Genomic DNA, 15,616 nt, shown 5'->3' on the forward strand with positions numbered 1-15,616 from the left:
GCTTAAAAATTACACAGCAGAGAGAGGAATTAATGGATAAGAATCATGAAACAAACATATGGTTGGAAAGTGAGAAACTTAAACTATAAGGAGCCAATGTGAAAAGTTTCCAAATATCCCTGAATCTTGCCATTGCTGTCATACTTGATATGTGAGTTTCCAGAACTTCACTGAGAGAATAAATGGTGCAGACAATTGGAAAGTGCTTGTGCCCTGGTTCTTCAATTTTGTACTTTTTTGGACATGACAGACCAGATCCATATGATTCAGTGAGATAAAGATGTTCCAGCACATCTGGAGAGGAACTAGAAAAATAACACCAACACATCGTTCCGACTAAATTGTCATAAATGATTACTTAGGGGGTGAGAAGAAACAAGTTCACGGTATTTATTGGAAAAATAACAGTATAAAGAAAAAGCACTGAAGGACCATTAGGTTGTGTCATACTGTGAAGGAAAACTAGCAACTGAGTTGTCTTCATATATTCAGCATTTGGCAGATAATCGTTCTGTAATTCTGTGATTCTTAAGACAGCAGGAAAGTCATTGTATCTTGATTCCTTTTCCCTTTTATTTGAATGGATCTCTGCTAAGGAAACCCCTTTAAATCATACTCATTCAGGAAGCACTTAAGTCCAGTGATCAAACTGATACTGTATAGTCAGCTACATAGAGATGGATTTAAACCTCTAATGCAGTGTTTTGCTGAACTCAGAACACAGTCTCAAACCACTCTCAAAATGTTGAGTGAGAATATCTGGCAGCAATGTGGTTTTCTGATCCAAATCCTGGATCAGAGTCTGTAACCTGAATTTTGTGGAATTATTTTAAAATCTTAGTCTACTTCCATCATAACTTTAATTTTTTTCCCCTGCTCAATCCAGATGGCATTAAAATAATGTTGTGATTTATTATATCAACATAATAGTTGCATGGCATATAATTTATATTTTCTTATATGTATAGTTTTGCATCTATATCAGGTATCTAAAAATAAACATGAATTGTTTATCCTTATTTTTACAGGTGGCATCAAGCATTTATAAAATGAGTGTTGCTCATCATTGCTTGCTGAGTATGTGACAGAGCTGGAGGGAGGAAAAACTGAGATCTGATTCCTAACCCTAGGTGTGTTCCTAGACCTGTTCATCTGTAAGTCCAAATCTGCTCTATTTGATATGGCTTATTTTGCTTGCAGCAGAGTGGAATTCTTGTTTAAAATATTTTCTCATTATGGACATTGAGAGGGTGTACAGATGTGCAGGACAATAGCATTTGAATATAAAAATAATTTTTGCAAATTGGAGTAGTAATTTTAAAATTAGTATTAATTTTGAGAGTAACATGTGAAAGATGCTATGAACGGGAGTACTACAGCACAAACAAGGATGGGAAAATAAATTGATGAGTAACAGTTCTTCAGGAAAGGATCCTGGTGTTACAGTGGTTTGTAAATTGAATGTGACTCTACAGTTTTAAATTATTGCAAGAAGGACAGGAGCCATGCTGGGTTGTATTTGAAAATGACTATAGCTTACATGATGTGTAAAATAATGTCTCTGCTTTGCACAGCATTAGTAAAGCCACAGTTATGTCTAGCTTACTGTATTTGAAGCAAAATATGAACCATCTGAAGAGAGCTAAAGAGCAAGCAACAAAAGGTTAGAAATCCAGACAAGACATCTTAGACCTTAATGACCTGGGATTATTTAGCAGAAAGACATAATTTGTTCTCCGTGTGCATGATTGACAGAACAAGAATTATTAAGCTTAAATTGCAGCAGGACGGATGCACATAAATATTAACAACTTTCTAATGGTAAGACAGCAAATTAGATTTTTGAATATTAATTCTCAGACATTTTAAAGTCAGGTTAGATAAATACCAGTTTGGAGGGACTTGGATATGACCCATATTTGCCTTGAAATGGGGCTGAAGTCATAAATGACTTCTCAAGACCTGTTTCAGATGTTTTCTATGACTGTAGAATTCAGTGGGAGCTCCCCTGAAATGTAGCAGCTAAGTCAGTAACCCTTGAACAGAAGAAGATCCACCATGTTCTGTTATTTTCAGTACCTTTGTCACCATATATATGAAACTCCCCAGTCATCATTTCTTTATTTCCAGTTTACTGGATGACAGAGAAATAGTTAACCTTTATAGCCAATAATACTTCACAGCGACATGAAATTGCAAAGATATTGTGTCTTCTATTGCTAAGGTGACTAGACAGCTTGCTTTTTTTTTACAAGCAAAAGCAAACGGATTTAGAAGATGGCAAACAAGTGTCAAATAATTCTGTCTCTTATCATTAAACAAAGATTCAAAGATAACAATATTGATATCAAAACAAAAATTACATTTCACATCCAACTTCTTGCTCTTGAGAGCATGCTTAATATAGAGTTAGCTTAAACTAATTGAAAATAATAAAGTGTTTGCATAATTGTATTCTGGAGATTGTTGTTGTTCAGTCTGTTGAAATCTCCTGGAACACATGAATACAATGCTTTGTGAACTGCTATTCACAATTTTACCGATTTCATCTACAGTAAATCTCATTAATACTACCAGTAAGTACTAGAAATATTGTCTGATGTACTTTCAGATTAATTATGCTTGTGGCAATCTTTTCTTTATGAGAGGAGGTAATTCATTCAAACAATAACAATTCTTCTGAATTCACTTCAAATGTCATTATGATAGAATGCAATTTTGGGAATAATGCAAATGTAAGTTTCAGTAGCTGGAAGCTATTTTTTGTAATGAGGTATGCTCTAACATATACTGCAGTTTCTACCATTGGCATGGTAAAAAGTAATACAGAGACAATATAATTAAATTTAGTATTGGTATAGTTCATCTGAAGCTAAAGCTAAATTTAGGTAGTTGCTGGATTTTATTTATGCAGATGACTCAAAAATAGATTATTTCGACCAAATTGTGCCTTATTAAGGTTCAGTATCTAGTTTTACTTTTGTTATAGGTATGATCTCTATGCTTATTGTAAATAGGGAGAGCTTGATGTTGTATTTCGGGAAGGAGAAAGCACAGTTCAATGACACATGTGATCTAATGCAAAATCTATCTGCCTGCCAGGACGCTGAAAAAGGAGGAACTGGTGGCCCTACTAATAGCTGTGATTTTCAGAAGCATCTTGCCTGTATGCTGGAATTTTTCCTGTTATGCCCTACTAGGGTAGACTAGCACCCCCTTCTTTTCCACATGCAGTGCAATCTTGTTTTTCCTGCTGACTGGGGGATTTATGTGACCGTATAAACAGAAACAAGTTAGCTTCATTGTGAATGTGTATTTCACTGGTTTTCAACTGGTAAATCATACCCAGAGACGGTGTGAGTTGTGGTATTCCAAGCAGGACTCATTTGGGATGGACGAAGCTACATCATGGGTATATTGAGTTCTTCTCTGGTGTTGCTGGGTCTCTGCTGGGAGGTAGAGGTGTCCGTAGCCTGTAAGGAGACCACTGGAGATAAATAATATCATTGGAGGGGTGGGAGGTGGTGGTAGTAAGGTCAGGGATTCAGGGATTCAACCTGAGAGTGAGGAGTTGAAGGAAGCAATGAGTTGAGTAGAGCAGAGTTTGCAGTGCAGTCCTGTCACTCAAGTGAGGGGGGAAGAAGAGGAAAAGATACAAAGACAGTAAGAGACAGGTTTAAAAAAAACAAAGAAAGAAAATTTATCAATAGCAAACATCTATAAGAAGGGTAGTTTTCTCTGGCCCCTACAGAGCTATGTTCTGCAATTTAATAGATGCTTTGTTCTTACAGACTCTCTTTTCCACACAGCTTCAGCTTTACAGATAAAGCAAGGAATCAGGAAGACAAACATACTTTTTCTCAGAATGGTCAGTCCAATGGGAAATATCAAGCCAAGAAGCTGTTAAAGTCAAGATATGCCATATTAAGATTCCCATAAACACCTTGAATGTATAGAATAAAAGCTGTAGAAAAATAGTAGCCATTTAAAAATATTCCTTATCTGAACTTTTCAGAATGTGTTAAAACAAGCAGGACAGGCAAAGAAATACTATTGGACAAATCTAGGCCAAATACTTAACCAGTATGAATCTCTGATCACTTTTCCTCTCTGTCATCCTGGGATTATGTTTTCAATATGTCCCTTTGGAGAATTCTTCAACGCCTGTTGCAAGTTAAACTGCTCTGATCTCCTGGTACACCTGAAAAACCAATGGGGAGGAGAGGGTACAGAAGGCAACGTATAGCCAGAGTTCATATCACAATCATAAAGGCTGACTTTTTAAGGCTTTTTTTGGCTACATAGTGCTGTGTGATAACTGAGAAATTATCTCTAACTGCCTGCCTTATATTTTAGAAGTGTCTTGACTTTTGAGTGTTTAAACTTGTGCCTTCATCTATTACCGTTAGTTTATAATTTGTATTTTATTTTGAGATTTTTATTGATATTTTATATCAATATTGTAACAACCTAGGCTCAGATTATTAAGTAGATAAATCTGTTGAAAATCTGAGTTATTTTTTCTGTATCTGAATTTTACTGTCATTCAGATAGAACCGTGTTATGACTATGGGACTTGCAAAAGTATAAATGTTCTGTAGGTAGGCACAGTCCAAGAATTTTGTTTTCTGGCAGTAAGCTTTATGAAAGAAAAGCCATCTTGCATTCAGGGAGGAAGAGGCTTCTTAGCTATAGAGAAACTGGAGGGTTTTCCAGTTGTATGTCTTGGTTTCATAGGGACTACAAACAAGACGCAGCATATGTGTTTCAAGCATCCAGCCAAATAGCGGATTTGTGCTCATTTCCTCTTCTGAAACCTGCCCAAAACCCCTGGAAAAGGATAACTATGTGAAGAATGATGACTGTATCATATATATGAAATATATGCTATATATTTAAATTGCTTGTTAAATGCAGAACCATTTACATCTGGAATACTTTTTAATCTTAGCACTATGTTTATCAGAGACCCTGATTTGCAGTCCTGTGTGAACACCGCTCTTAATTTCTCATCTGCGTAGCTGAGCTGGAGTGTAATCCTTTAGGAACAGTTCCCTTGATTTCTTGGTTCAGGGCCCTGGGGTATGACTTCTTTTGTCTGACTCAAGTTCCTCTGAAGTTGTTTGAGAGAGAAGGCAGGATAAAACCAACGTAATTGTGACCACCCTATTCTGTCCCCAGCAGTTCTTGTTCAAGAGCCCCCTTCGCTACTAGTGCCACTGCCTAGAAGTTTCCTCTTGTACCCCCTTTGCTTTGGTAGGCGTCGGCCAAAATCTCTTTGCCTGGATGCTGCACTCTCTTTGGGAATAGCGTATGCCTAGTCCTCTTTGGTAAAAAGCTTCCTTGCTAGTACAGGAAGGAATCTGTCAGAACTGATAGTGTTCCCTCTCATCCCATCAGACTCTCTAATTAAACAGTGTACTGTGTCAGATCTGCAGTGGATGTTAAGTGGATTCTCTAACTTGTATTATTGGTGTTTCTTTGACAGCGCAGGCAACTTCAGTAACATCTGGTTTTCATCTCTAAGGTATTTTGTATCTTCACCAAAAACTACGAGATTGCTAACCAAGTTTTCTTACTGAGACTATAACTTGTTTACCAACATTTTTAAATATCTTTTCTGCATCTGGACCAAGTATGATTAGAGTTAATAAATGATTTCATAATTTACTTCTCTAGAACCTGATTTAATCTAACTGCTTTCTTGAAAATTATACAAGAGCATCCTAAGAGCAAAAGATGGTATTCTTTTATTGAAGCTGAATTAGTTGAATGGTATTTTCTGATGTGAGTCTTTGAATCCCTGAATTTCATAAAAATACCTATGAACTGACGTAAGAAATTGAACAAATGGAACTTAGGTTGACAATCTGAACTGCTCACTGCTATATTTAGCAGAGCTTACAAGCTTGTAGTGCCATCCAGAAAGGTCAGACACTTTTTACAAATTTTGTAGTTATAAAACTAGCTGCAAATTTTAATAGTCAAGACGTTTTATAAAATTGAAGATATGCTAAAATAGAGACAATCTAAATATAGCAATATACTGTATATAATATGCATAGCAGGAACTTGGCATGAATATTGTGTGCTCAGAAACCCACTTACCCTTTAATAACGCATTTTCACCTGCACATGGCTGCCAGTGTTGCTATTTGCAACAGATAACTGGTTTGGGCCTCTTAATATACATTGTGTATGTAGTCTTTTTAACTTCTTTTTACCAAACACCTGCAAGATCTTTAGTCCAGGTTCAGGATTAAGGGGAAGGGATCCATGTGACTCAAACAGTTCACAAATGTAGCTGCATTACCATGCTGGCTTTTGGGAGCAGCAAATATCAATTGCTAGGCATATATTTCATTCAGTCTTCACAGAAATTATCAAACAGGACTACTGCTATTATGAAATAAATAATGGGAAAATAACAAGCTTTCTCCAGAAGCAGACTTCTCTGAGTGCAGCTGATGATGGGATGAAGGAAAAAGGTGCTATTTATGATTAGATATTATAAAGTAGCTGTTGTGCTGCTGTAACACCGTCAGGTTCCTTGCTTTGGTAGAATAAAGTGAAACACTACAATTTGGGGAAGATTCTTTAGTGTAGTTTGGATCTTTTCTGAATTTAGACCAGAAAAAAAAGTTTTACTTCATAATAGGCTGTAAAGCTTATAGGGAGCCATCGTTTCGAACATTTATTCAGAACACATTTTTAATCCAGTGCAGTTATCAACTTCAAGTCTGACCATAAGAAGTATGAAATGATTGATGCTGCAAGAAAATATGAGGACTTTCTTTCCAGAAGATGTGTTGTTACACATGTTGGTATGTGTTCTGACACTGAGTGATGAGTTGAAAGCACTGTTGGGCATAAAGAAGCAAGGCAGAGTACAGAGGAATCCTTTGCATTTGAATAATGTAGTACTATAACAGCTAACACTAAGGAGGCATGACTTTTCTGACAAAAAAAAAAGTAATGAAAAGACTAAGCATAAGTTTAAATATTACCGAACTTTCTTCTAAAGCTACAGACTGCTTTGTTTGTTTCTTTTAGCTCTCAAGTTTTAAGGGATCTTACTTAAGTTTGGATCCAAGGTGACTGTTAAACATGAATAGCCAATAGAAAGCACATTTTAAATCTTATGTTCTGTGGCGCACTGTATCTTCCTCGCCGTGTCTCTAATATCAAGCTCTGCATCAGTGAAATCCAGCACCACGTGGAAGCCAATCCTGCTTCCACTGGCACTAAAGACAAATTTCTTCCTTAATGGAAATGAAACTTGATCTTTTCATAGAGTATTTCATTTTCATATTAAACTTGTAGCTTTTTCTGTTCATTCTTCATTACTTATCAATTTCAGCCTCGGCTCAGAAATTGCATGAGTTAAAGGAACCATATGTTTGAGATGATTATATTTTAGGAAAACTTTTCTGATTTGTCAAAATTGCTTTGAACTAGGTTTGTGGCATATTCCTCTGTAAATATTTGAAATGAGCTATTTGTGTGCCGAAGAACTGAAGGATTTCAGTTTACTGTGGAATGTGTGAAATGTCTTTTAAATAATTTATAATAAAGCAACATAAGTAGAGGTTTATTAAGCTTTAATTTGATACTTTAAAATTAAACAACAGCAATGGTGCAGAAAATGCTTTTAATTCCATGTGTAGTGGGGGGTATATCAGCTAGCCTATGTACCCTTACCTTACAAATGGATCAGCTCAAGTACTGACAGCAGTTTAGTTCTATAAGCTTGTAGGTTTGCTTAGCTTGGTATGACAGTGCGTTTTTTTCCAGTTCTTCTCTATAATTTCAGCTAGCTTGAATATCTCTGTAGGGCATTACCTTGTAGAGTACACACATAAAAAGAGGATTTTGCAGGGGGAGTATCCATACCTGTAAGAAGGAAAGTTTCTCCAGTAAGCTCAAACTATTTGAAGCATTTATGAGGGCATGTGTGCTTTAAATAAGAAAGAGGCAGACAGAATTTTTTTATGTAGTCCATTATCCTAAACAGGTATCTTCATCCCTCTAAGAAATGCTGCTTTTCCAAGAAGCAAAAACATCTACCAAACATATACAGTTTAGTGTACAGAATTGATGTGGTCAGGAAAAATGGGATGCAAATTATAGATGCAGTCAGACCTGTAGGAACTCCCTGTGTCCATCTAGGATGTGGTGTGGGAACTACCCCTATCACATGAGAGGTGTCCCACAGAAACAGTACGAGATTTTAACTTGCAGCGTGCTTCATAACCAGGACAGTGATTTAAATATAAAGATTTATACTACAAGAATGTATATGTATTGTCAGAAATGTCTCCACCAATTTGAGATGTCTTAGGTTATGACAGCAATACAGGCAGCAGGTCTTCATCTTCATGAAGGAGCCACAACGTTTCATTAGAAGGTACTTAAAGTGTTGCCCGTCGTCTTGCCCTCCTCCATATTTCGTCAAATGCTTGTTTCTTTTATTTACAGCTGGGTAGACCATGTTCTTCCTCAAAAATTTATGCTGTTCCCAGAGGCAACTAGGAAAGTTGGGAAATCAATATTTAGCAAAATATTTTGAGAGAGAGCTTAAAAGCTGCTGGAAGGATTTAGGAGCATAATTCATTTGCATGGGACTTACTCATAACTAATTTTGAGGATATATTTTTGAGGACAGTACTTTCCTGAAGTCACATAGTTACAATCAATTAGACAAAATAAAAAATATTATTCCAAATCCATGCAAAACCAGCTTTACCAAATAAGAATTGACATTTTTTCACAGAAGAACAAAATAACGTGCTATATATTATAATAGTCCTATTCTCTCAATTTTTGAATTGGATGGTTGGCATACTTTCAAAGGCCAGATTTGCCATAATCATTTGTCTGGCTTGCCTACACATAGATTATCCATACTGTGGCCTGTTTCTGTACAGGCTTCAAGATCTTTCTGGTCCAGTGATTCTTTTATGGGTGGTTTTGCTTAGACAGCTGTAGGCTGAATTCAGGTTATAAGGGAGGACACAAAATTGGGCAAATGCATGTTTTTGAAATATCTAGGAATAAACACATTGTCTAACAAGGCAAATAAGCATGTTTTTCACACTTACTGTTTCAGGAAAGGATATGGTTATAGAGAAATGAATTACAAATTTATTTCCTGTAACAGAACAGGAAAAAGAAAAAGGCTCATAAAAACGTAGCCAGCAGTAAGAGATACCTGATTTCAAAAACAATCTACAACCATGCCTACCAGTTGGTTCTGTGAAAGCTAAGAACAAATGGTTCAAACTCAGGTAGCTCAGGCAGTTGGAAAAATCCTCTGAATGTTTAAGTGCATATATAATCTTCATTAAATTCCCAAAGCCTTTGAGATTTTCCCATTAGTGGAAAAAAGCCACTGTTCCAAATTACAGCTTCTAAGAAAATGGTATGCTGCCAGGACTTCACACAGGAAAATAACTAGTCTTGGAATTGAAACAGATCTTTTTTTAAACAAGCCTAAAAATCTGAACAAACTGTGCTCATTCACTTTGTGAAGATCCACCCTTGTGACCTAAGCAGGCTCTGCTAGCCATATGCTGATAGATATTATGCAAGTGCTGTATGTGCTCTCATTTGATGACTTGAATGCCTTCAGCTGTGTTTAAGATTTATCTGAAGCTCAAAATAGAAAGCAAATTTGTCTTCTGCTGGCAGAAGTGCTGCACTTGCTTTTGAAACAACATTAATCCTGAGCAGAGGCTACCCAACTGAGAACATTTATGAAACTATCTTTCAAAGACATGCCTTTAGTTATGAGAGAGGTTGAAGACTGAGACCTACTGAATCTTTGGTATGCAAAACCTTGAGATGAGAGCAGGTGGGATGACATGCAAGAGTTTGAATGTTAAAAGAGAAAGACCTAAACCTTGATAGAGTCAAGATATCTAGACAGAATTGAAAGAAGATTAGCTGTCAAACTGAAAATGAAATACGTCTGGTTGTTTCATTCACTGTGTATGCTTTCCACATATTAAGCACTCAGAATTCTGCATTTCAAAGTTAGAATATGAATTGTGTTGAACTACTGTCCTACAGCTTTTCTAAACACTGTAGATGTTATACAAAATAAGCAGAAAGGACAGAAGGTGCTCAGTCCAAGAGGGTGTAAGACATACCTTGTGCTCAGTATTGCAAGTGGGATCCTCACCAAAGGCCAAATGAGGTGCTTTTGGGTGGGAAAACTTCACTTGAGCTCTGAACTGTGTAATGAATTTATAAATGGTATCCAGATTAAGCAGCTTAAAATTAGCTTGCACATCTCATTATACTTTTGTAACTCATCTTGTATGCAGTATAGACATATTCGTAGTAGCTGTCTGAGGGCATTCATTAAGAAATGCAGGGTTTTTTTCAGTATTCAAAGTATTCTTTTTGTTTACAGTTTTCCAGCTCTTGTATTTGCAGCTCTCAAAGTTAGCTTTATACCTTTAGGCCATGAGACATGATTCTGGAATCAGTCATTTTAAATTATCATTTGACTGGAAAGACAAGAATGAAAACACAATTTAAGCTTTTCTTAACATGTGATTCAAGGATGAAACACACTTCAACACAACATCTAAGAGAAAATGAAATTGGATTTGAAGAACACTGGCACTTTTTTCCAAAAGTTTTGGGGGCACAGGGTACAATTGAAATTTGAAGAGAGGACTAATATTCAGAGACAGGGAGCTGCTTAGAAGGTTATGAGAATAACCTCCCTGTATACAATGTGAAAGTTGTTAGCAATATTGAAATTTCTTAGTCTAACTCAGTAGAATAAAATTTTACACAGACTTCTTTGCCTGATTTTCCCCAAAACATTTTGTATTATTTGTCAGTTTAGACAAATTCACATTTGTCTGTTGAGACAAAATCACCTGTCATCCTAGGTGATGCTCTTTTCTAATCTTGCCTACAAAGAAAATTATACATCTATCAGCTATGGCATGAATTTGGAGTCCTATAACAGTGTACTGTTATTCTTCATGCAGACACTGTTAAGAATGCCGGTTAAGGTTTACCTTTGGTTATCTAGCATATGAAAAATCTCACCTAAACTGGAGAAAACTACTTTTATTGCAGGAAGTTATACCAATGCAAATGATAAAGCTTCCCATTTAGAAACAAGCTTGCATAGAAAAGTGTTGATGGTTTGATGAAGTTTGCAGAGCATATAAACTACTAATAATCAACAAATTATTAACAACATTCTGCACTTTATGTGCAAACTGAGAGACATTCCCTTTAAAACTGTAGTGGCAGCTTCAGATTTCACTGGAGTAGTTATAGAAAAATCCAGATAGTAACTTAATACTATCTGGCTATGCATGAAAACTATCTCCTATAATTTAAATATGTTTGAATTTGAGAATATCGGTACTTACTGTAAATGCAGCTTTCAGTTCTGCTTTTAAAAGTTTTTGGTTATTTTCAGTTAGTCTTCTTTGAAATTATAGTTGACAAGAAAGATGGAGCAAAGCTCAACTAGGGAGGAGAAGGTGATTTTGTGTCTTTGTACACTTGGGGTAAGTCAAAGAAAGTGGAGCAGATGCAGCTTACTTGGAAACGAAAAGAATAAGTTTATTAGGAAACTTTGTTCTCTCCAACTCTGATTATGTAACCCTGAGGAGATTCAGCTGTATGCTGGCCTTGGCATACACATCATCCAACCTTCCATAGTCTAATATTGATTAAGAAGTGAAATGTTTTACGATTATTTTTTTTTTTTAAATAAATGGCAGTAGGCAGCTAATGGCAGCTATGAACTCCCCACATAGTCACGAGATAGTTCTCCACAGTGGAATAGCATATGTCTGAAATACATTGCTCCTCATGCTTTCTGTTGGTATACTGACTCCTACATGTTTGTTTAAAAATAGCATATATTAGAACAGCTTCACAGAAATTGTGACTAGCACTATTAGTCAGTAACCTCAGAAAAAGGAGGGTAAAAGTATGCAAAGTTGATGCTTTCTTACAGTGTACTGTAAACATTGGAAATAGTCATCTGCTGCTAAAGTCCTACAGTGTTAGAGAAAAACAATTTAAAAGGTATCAGAATACAGTCATGAGTTGTAAAAAAAACTAATCTGAAATGAAAAAGAATCCTATTCTGATCTCTGTTTACCACAGTGATGTTGCAGAACAGCACCAATGAATCATGAATTGTAACCTGCCAGTGTTGTTGCTACAACTGAAGTCGTCAGACTTGCTAGGAAATGGAAATCTCCAAAGTCAGGTAGGAGATAACAAATAAACATGATGTCTCCACTGCTGCCTCTCCTTCATAACAAGTTAACTTCATAAGCACCAGAGCTAGGAAGCTGTTTGCCTGTGTATGTATGTTTTATGTCTGCTTACATGCTTTGTCTCCATTTTTTTCTCTGGTTGGGGCATAAGTTCTCTTTCCTGGAAATACTCTATATTTTAAGAAAGCATATGTACACTCTGAAGCCTTTCTCTCAGTGGGATATGTAATGTGATTACATAAAGATCTCTCTCCTCTTCCCATCTGTTTAGTGTCACAAAACTTGTGGGAACAGAATATCTCTGAGGCCATATCCCTCTGTCAAATTTTGTTAAAATTGAGGAATGTGTTCCAAAGCTATTGGAGGAGATAAACAACGTGAAGTTATAATCCACATTTCCTTGGGATCGGGGGAAAAAATCAATGTTCCATATCTCCATGACAGAAAAAGAATTTAACATCATGTCGTGGTTTAACCCCAGCCAGCAACTAAGCACCATGCAGCCGCTCGCTCACTCCCCCCACCCAGTGGGATGGGGGAGAGAATAAAAAAAAAAAAAAGCCTCGTGGGTTGAGATAAAGACAGTTTAACAGGACAGAAAGGAAGGAAAAATAATGATAATGATAGTAATAATAATAATGATATGACAATAATAATACTAAAAGACTTAGAATATACAAAAAAAGTGATGCACAATGCCATTGCTCACCACTCGCCTACCGATGCCCAGCCAGTCCCTGAGCAGCGATCCGCCCCTCCCAGCCAACTCCCCCCAGTTTATATACTGGGCATGACATCATATGGTATGGAATATCCGTTTGGCCAGTTTGGGTCAACTGTCCTGGCTGTGTCCCCTCCAGCCTTCTTGCTGGCTGGGCATGAGAAGCTGAAAAATCCTTGACTTAGTGCAAACACTACTTAGCAACAACTAAAACCATCAGTGTGTTATCAACATTATTTTCCTACCAAATTCAAAACACTGCACTATACCAGGGAAGAAAATGAACTCTATCCTAGCCGAAACCAGGACACATCATTACAGAATTTCACTGCTAGGTTTGTAGTATCTGTGAATTACGTTATTGCTGGGTTTGTGTTACTGGACTTTTGTTTGATGGAACAAAGTAGTATTTGCTACTTGGGCTTCATGAGCTATGTTTTTGAGACATTGTGGGTAATGTACTATACAGCTCTTGTCACATTGTTGGAATTAGGGGGAAAAAAGGAAACTTTGCAAACAAAACATTGATTAATACTGAACAGTAGTCTTACTTTTCTAGTCTCTGATGGTTAAACTGGAGATGCCACCATAAGCACTTATTGAGGAAAAAATATTGCTTATTTGGTTTTTCTTTTCCAGGTAAAATATTACATCTGACAATGCGATCAGTGAGGGGAATCACTCAATCAGAACAGATGCAAAATATGAAGTCTCTCTATTAATTGTTTTTGTCTCTCTGTTTAGTAATTATAGATTTTGCTTTCAAACCTAAAGTTTTAAAAATCTTGACCGTTAAGAAATTTTCACACCATGAGAATGGGTTAGCTGCTGGGGAAAATGAATAAATGAAGGTAGCTTAAGAAATGCCATCAACATTCCATTGAACACAATTTCCAGCTTTCACAATTTTGGTTTAACTTGGTGTAGCTTGGTGGTGCTATGTCTCAGTTTTACTAATTCTGTGGCAATAATAGCTGTTCTCCATCAAATTACTGCATTTTCTTTCTTATTATCTCTTTGCAGTTCAGCCTTTGAGTTACTTTCCTTTAATGTCCTTCTTCAAGGTACCAGGAATTCCTTCACAAAACTAAATTAGGCAATTGATAAAGTCATGTATTAGATTACGTTACTCATTAAATTGCACACAGTACAGGTTTCCTTTTGACCATGAACTCAAAGTGATGATGCGTAGCTGCTTTGCCGATGTTAATGGAATATCTAACTTCATTTTACATTGGTGGAAATGATCCATTGCTCTGTTGTGGGGGTGGAAATGTTTTGCCAGATACAATTTTCCTATTCTTACTAAGGAAACAACAATTGCTTTTTAACAATGCAAATGAAGAGCATGAGCATAATGACAGTTCTCTCAATATTTGACAAATTACATATGTTTGACTTCTTACAATTATAATGAAAATATTAGTAGGGCTTAATAACGTTAAACAGTTCTTTCTATATTTCCATCCAAAAATACCACTCAAGTATTTTATAGATCTTTCTCCTGCATCCTAAATTTCCTAAAGATAATAATTTAAGAGAAACATGTAAAACTGTATACACAAAATTCTTTTTGCCTTTTTCATTGTGTGAGTTCTATGAAAGATGGCTAAATAATCTTGGCAGTTGTTTTTGAAACTTGAATTTTGTGAACTACTGTGGCTCATTATCAGTCATCGTATATACAAAGGTTCAGTTTTAGAAAAGACTTCTTTGTAAGGTGATTTTCCTTTAAAGAAACACTGGAAGCATATAATGTGTTTTAAATTGATTGCTATATATTTACAAGATCTCTGGACTGGGGACCAGTACATTTTGGTTTATCATATTTCATATACCTAAAGGACAAATCCTTTCCAATAGCTAAGCTCTCCTCAGTGTAATTAAATAATGAATACTTGAAGAATATTAAAGAACAAAACTCCAAAACCACACTCTAAAGCCAAAACTAGCTATGCGTTTAAGGAAATAGTGGTGCATCAGCACTGATACAAATGTACTGGTACATTTATTTAAAAATAAAACTGTGCTAGTCCTTTTCTTGGGGATTATCTGTGGTTTGTGCTTTCTTACATTAGCTGCTTGTATTTGCATAGTAGTATTCTCAGCACCATAAAACACTTACGTATAATAACCCCCTTTCTCCTTTAAGGCACTGCAATGTTTCTCTTAGCCATTTTATTTTGCGAGGGTTCAAGCATAAGTAAATGTTTGTCTTTTCTAATGGCTAATGTTAGTTATTATTCCAGCTCTTCTTTTTATTTTGAGATTTTGTGGTGGGTTGACCCTAGCTGGATGCCAGGTGCCCACCAAAGCCATTCTATTACTCCCCTCCTCAGATGGACAGGGGAGAGAAAACATAATGAAAGGCTTGTGGGTTGAGACAAGGACAGGGAGAGATGACTCAGCAATTACCATCACGGGCAAAACAGACTCGACTTGGGGAAATAAGTTTGATTTATTACCAATCAAATCAGAGTAGGATAATGAGAAATAAAACCAAATCTTAAAAACACACCTTCCCCCCACCCCTCCTTTCTTCCCAGGCTTAACTTTACTCTTGATTTCCTCTGCCTCCTCCTCCTGAGCGGCACAGGGGGATGTGGGATGGGGGTTGCAGTCAGTTCAT

Source organism: Gymnogyps californianus, chromosome 5 (assembly GCF_018139145.2).
Source record: "Gymnogyps californianus isolate 813 chromosome 5, ASM1813914v2, whole genome shotgun sequence".
Taxonomy (NCBI): Eukaryota; Metazoa; Chordata; class Aves; order Accipitriformes; family Cathartidae; genus Gymnogyps; species Gymnogyps californianus.